At 42.6% G+C, this 6,000-nt stretch overlaps 1 protein-coding gene across 2 annotated transcripts in view; it reads left to right on the top strand.

Moving 5' to 3' along the window:
• Nucleotides 1–280: 280 nt before the first annotated feature.
• OSTN (osteocrin) overlaps nucleotides 281–6,000 on the top strand; it is a 55,210-nt gene continuing 49,490 nt past the window's right edge. The window contains exons 1-2 of one of the 2 annotated variants that reach the window (XM_035334238.1): nucleotides 281–310; nucleotides 816–906. The gene's annotated coding sequence lies outside the window, so the exon portion shown is untranslated. Of the gene's footprint in view, nucleotides 311–336; nucleotides 440–815; nucleotides 907–6,000 lie in introns of those variants that run through there. The other variant, XM_035334237.1, reaches the window with a different exon arrangement.

The raw sequence follows: 6,000 nt of genomic DNA, 5'->3' as shown, positions 1-6,000 counted from the left end.
TGCAAGTCTGCTATAAATCTGTATTATTACTGATTTGATGCTTTCAGTAGCTGTTTAAATGAGTAATACTTAAAAAAACAAAAACAAAAAAACCCTACCATATTGAAACAATTATAGAAATAGTGATCTTCTGATAAAGGGATACACCTGTATGTTATTTTTCATTGTCAAGTGAAGCAGGGAAACACTGGCACAGTATTTGTGGTTCTGGGAAACTATTAGGTCCTTCACTCTGGTGTGCTCTGGGCTTCTTTTGTGGCCATGGGAAAATAGCTTGGATTCAAATATATGCTCATATTGCTGTGGCTCAACAAATAATTACTGGATGTTGTCTCAATGCAGGTGCTCAGCCCTCTCTTTGTGTAGGGTCATGATGTCGTAGTGAAACTTCTTTTACTATGTGCTAAGTTAAGTCCTACTGCTGTGTGTTTGCTGAGAGGTGAGAATATTCATGGATTTGGTTCACCCAAATCCAGTGGTTCCTGCTACCTTACTGGTTCCTCGGGTCTTTCTGTCTATGTGAAATCTGCCTTAAGCATAAATTCACCCCTGCTACATGATGTGCTACAAGCCAGCTGTACTGTGGCAGCTGTACTGGCTGTGAAGTGTTCTTTTGTTCATTTTCTGATTTCCTGTAACCAAAACTCTGTCTTTCTACAGACACAAAACAATATCAAGCACTGGCACACAGTGGTCATTTTATTAAAAAATGCAGGTGAATGCTTTGGAAAGGGCGCTAGCTGCCACAGAAGGGTAGACCGGAGCCTGGATTTAAGATGGAATCTGTGCTGAATTTTATCTTACCTGTTTTATCGACAGTTTCACATGGAGAAAGCATTGGATTGGAATTCGGAAGCCCTGACGTGTATCCTTCGTGGCTGTTCCAGACTAGGTGTTTGATTGTGGGTAAGTCACATCATACCCCCTTTGCCTTGTGTTTCCCATGGGTAATTCCACCCCCCAGCTATAAAGTGCTGTGAGACTTTCCAGTGAGAGCTAGGTGTGATCCGTTATCTTTGGAATAAATATCCAACACATACTGTTTAGCATCACAGGTAATGTAGTTCCAAAAGCTTGGCAGCCTGCCATTAGAGGTCACTGTAGCTCTTTATGTACTGGCCTTAAAAAGCTGCTCACATTCATAGCAGTAGTCACTTACCTTGCAGTTCAACCTGGTTTCATGGGTGTTTGTATAGGAAGGAATAGCCTGGAGTTAAGTGATACATAAGTTTGCTGAGATCACGTCTGGGGAGGACACATGTTGAATAAAGATCACCAGTCTCAAGTTTGGTTTCCCTAGTGATACTACAAATAGCAAAACCAAGCCAGAAAAGATTGCACGAGAGTGTTAAAACTGTGCTTCTCTCCGGTCATGAGGATGTGAATCTGTCCAGTTTGGCATGCAGGTGTGGTTTCAGCAAAGCATTAAACATGATTATGAGAAGAGGATAGCACAGATGGTCTAGCTACTACCGAGTCCCCTGAACTTGAGACCTCTTAATCTAGATGTACTCCTGTCTCTTGTGGATTTTGAGATAAATCTTGTAGTATGCTGTGATTTGTGTTTGTTACTATCATATAAGAGAAATGGATAAGTAACACTTTCGAAACTTCACAGTTCAGTAGGATGTAGATACGGGGGAGTGAAACATGAAATATGCAAGAAATAAAACATATCTAGATGTGGTTGGTGCCATACAAATTCCAAGTATTAAAAAATATAGACCTTAAAGAAGTTGCAGTAGAGTGATATAAACAATTGTTATTAAGGTACAATTTTATTGTTTTTAATTGACAGTAAACTCTGGCCAAACTTTCCTCTCTTTACTTGAGAATGCAAGACAGAATTTCCTTGAACATTTGTTTTTACCATTTTGTGTTATAACCAAATATCAAGAGACATTTCTCTTCTGCAAGTATAGCCACTTTAGAAATGAGGTGAATGATGTGGACTTTAAAAAATGGTCAAATAGTGATAGTAGATAATGCAAAGGCTGGCATGTTTTCAGTCACCTTTATGTCTTTTTTGTGGTGATTACCCAGAGTACTGGAGGATGCTACCAAGCATCTGTATGGGCTAGCGTGTACTATGTGGAGTACTGCCAAGTTAGAGATACCTGAGCTAGGTCTGAACAAATGGTTGTATTTGTATTGCACAGCATAGCACTGTATGGAGCCTGTAGCACTGCCACATCAGCCTGGTCCTGCAGGAGCCTTGTTTTCTGTGTCTTTCAGCAGCATTAATTTACTCAAGTGGAACAGAGCATGCATTTGTTATTCCAGATTCAGGGTCACCTGCTGTGGGACTGTGTAACCATGTGAGGGCATGCCCTCAACATTCTTGAGCATTTTTCTCTCTTACATGAATGAGCGTTGCTAAAGATAGTGCTGATCAACAGAGATAAATGTGGGGAATAAAAGTAACTTGTTTGGGTGGAAGTAGACAGAATGTGGTGAAATGAAATGTGCAGAGCTAAATGACAAAACCATGAGATCTTCAATAAGAGAGTCTGTGCACAGATCCCAAAGTGAGCACTGCCCATGATTAGACTGGGGGCTGCTCAGTTCTGTCAGATCAGAGGTAGCCTGACTGCATCCCAGTTCATAACATTACAGAGAGGAGGGTGATGAGGTGCAGCACAACCTGTGCACTGAGTTGGTCCGTCGTTTCAATCACACAGCTCTCATGTCCTTGCATTCTTTGCAGTTCCTTGTGGTTTAGTCTTAGTGGATATATTCATCACCTCTTTCTTGTGAGACTAATTAACCTATTACCAGAAATCCTGACAATGATCTGGGAAAATCAATGATGTAAAGAAAGGCTGTTAGCACTTAGTATGCTTTGCAAGCATACTAGCTGGAAGGTCGTTGCTAAGAGAAGAAATTATTTTCCTCCTGTCAGTGGCACGGCTGGACGCTGTTAATGTCATACAGCCCTGTGCTGGCCTAAGAGAAATGAGTGGTGTGAAACCTGCCAAGTTTTACTCAAAGGGCTGCTGTTCATATCAGAAACCTTGTCACCTCAGTGAACTTAAAGGGAGGAGTGGGAAAGGAAGTCCTATTCTATTATTTACATGTGGCTGTTGGTTTTTATTTGCTTGTTTGTTTAAGCAATTTTCTGTATTAAAATTGAACTGAGACATCAGTGTTGGTGCTCAGGGGTGGCGGTACTCTGCCAGTACAAATACAATCCAGGTGTATTAGGCAGGTGACCTGTGGAGATAGGGACGTTTTAATGACACTGCACAAGGTACTGGCAAGATACCTGGAAATGAAGCTGCAGTGCAGAGCAGAAAGGCTCTGGAAGTTATTTGAGAGCAGGCTAAGACTGTTTGGGATGAGGAATCAGTGCGACAGGAAAGAATAATGTATGAAGACATCTTAAAATGAAATGAGGAGCAGGGGACAACCAGCCCTCCCTGGGTTGAAAGACAGCTGGGACAAGTACGATTAGCTCCTTCCACGTGATTTAATCAATGCTTTTGAGAGATCAGCTGGGCAAAGAGCAGAGTAGGCTGAGTGACAGGACTGATCCTGTGATGAGGAGCTTGAGGAACAGGTGTTAGGCCAGAGCCTAGGTAAAGGTAAGACTCTGAGAAGGCATAGAAGAACATCATTACAGGGGTAGGAGGAGTATAAGCATGTTTGAGATCCCTGTGGTGTCCTCTGAGAGGCTCATGGATGTCTTGGGGCTTGTGGAGGACAGTTTTGCAGGCCCAAGCCAATTGCTTGGACTGCAAGTGGACACAACCTCCTATGTACTTTGGTATGCAGTACCTAGGAAAATCGTACCCAAATACTCTCCTGCCAGTGGATTCGGCATCAAGAAGCCACGTCGTTCAGAATGCCGCCCTGCTTCACTTGCAGTGCCTTTGAACATGCACCAGGCGGGTTGGCAGGAGAGCCAAGAGATACTGGAGGAATGCCTGCCTGAAGGGCTGTCCTGCCTGGCTCTTCCTGACCCAGAGAAACAAGGGACAAGAGAGCCACTGATGTCAGAGCTGGACTGAGCAGCGAGACTGTAGAAGTAGAGCAATTTCTCCAGAACTCTCCGAGTCAGCATCGTATTTGGATAGTCTGACAGGCTTCCTGCACACCCGTGTATTCTCACTGAGCATCTTGAAAGCCTTTTGGCCAGCATCACAGGTAGAAGTTCCCTTCTGTTACTAATATTCTTCTTCCTGCACTTTAATTTAATTTCCCCTATCATTCCTTCTTTTTCCACTGCACGTTTCCCCTTGAAAGCTGAGATTGCACAAACGGATGTATATTCTTCCTCCCCAGGTGCATGTAGCCTTTTCTCTACTGTTTGAAGAAGTTAATGTTCTGCCTGAAGTGCACCTGCAATTCCCATTAATGTAAGAGAGTAAAAATGACCCACTGGTAGAGAGAGAAGCTCTAAACTCCCTTCCTCTGACATCAGGTCTCAGGGGAGGAAAAGAAGGACACACAGAAGATAGTAGGGAAGTCATTCTAAGCAGTGGTAGCACGTAGGGTGTACTGGCTGCTGGCTGAGCCTGCACATCCAAATCCTACTTGTGTGCTTAAGCCTAACTTTGCCATTAGGTGCTTTACTCTGAACAGGCACAGACTGCAAAGCCCCCGATTCCTGCTTAGGGTATTTAATCCTGTATGGGTGTTACCCACAGATGTGTGACCCAGACAGATATGCTAAAAAGTTCTGCAACTCAAACTGTATACAGAAAGAATTACGGAGTGCTAGAGTGTAATTCTGGTCCTCTGATCCAATAAAACAAAGTAAATTCTGACAAAAGCTGTGCGTGAAGAGCAGTTCAAAAGGAAATTTCCAAACAGTTTAAGTACCACATCCCAGACAAATTATTCTTAGGACAGTGAGTCAAGTTATTTATTAAGAATAATTTTGTAAGGAAATAACTTCTCTATTTTTTCCTCATTTATCTGTTTTTTCCTAGTATAGTTGTTGCTTGCCAAATAATTTGGACAAGCACATCTGGCATGATTCTGCTTTTGTTCGTGCAAGCTGTTCCTCATTTGATGTTTGTGGCACATCCAGATGATACTCTGGAAGTGACTGAAATGTGGTAAAATGGGCACTGTCAGTAAGGCTTACAGAAGGACGTCTTCGTTAGGATGAGGAATAAGACAAACTCTCCAGACAAGACCATGGATTCCAAGTGGTGTTTAGCATATTGTGTCTAGTTAATAGCTCAAGCTCTGAAAATGCAGTGGGGACAAAGGGGCAGAGTTGGCCTTCTGGGATGTGTGGGGGGGAAGGATGCAATAGTGCTCTTTGCAGTGATCATCTAGATTTACCTTCCCATACGTCTTTACTGTCTGCTTTCTAACAGGGTTGTGAAAACCTGTTTTTATCTATCTATCTAAAAATCTGTTTTTAGCTATCTAGCTGGCTCTGGTTACTAAAGATAAAACGGGTGTATAGAACAAGCTCTCTTATATCTGAGCTGTGGATCTGTTTTGCTTCGGGTCCTGCAGGAGCTGACTCATAAGGAAAAGACGAAAGAATTAGGAAAGGACATTTCAGGTAATTGATTGCAAAGTGGCCACAGGTAGTCTTCTGCTAGAGATGTGGATTTTTTTTCCCAGACTGTGCATGTATAATATGTAGTGTCTTGTTCTGAGGGTGGTAAGGACTGTGTTTCCTTTCAGTCCCTTGTGAAGTAGTTCATATTAATGAGATTCTATATTTTTCCTTCTAGGAGCTCCTCTCCTTCAGCCTCAGTTTTTCCCACACCACTGTGTGATTATCAGCATCCTTAGTGTCCTCCTCCTGCTCGTGACATTCCTTTCAGACCTCTGTTTCTGACAGCACCTTATAATTATTACACAAGAGTATTGTTCTCTGCCCTTCTCCACGATGAAGGCATATGTGATCCAAAAGCCTTTCCTCACTCCCCTTTCTGTATGCAGCTGCTAGGTATAGTTGTCTCTGCCAGGTGGAGCAGATCAGTTCCTTTTTTGTCACACTCTGTTTTCAGCTGTTTGTGAAGAAGGCATCTC

Source organism: Oxyura jamaicensis, chromosome 9, assembly GCF_011077185.1.
Source record: "Oxyura jamaicensis isolate SHBP4307 breed ruddy duck chromosome 9, BPBGC_Ojam_1.0, whole genome shotgun sequence".
Lineage (NCBI taxonomy): Eukaryota > Metazoa > Chordata > Aves > Anseriformes > Anatidae > Oxyura > Oxyura jamaicensis.
The sequence above is the reverse complement of the archived record's forward strand: the minus strand, read 5'-3'. Positions and strand labels throughout refer to the sequence as shown.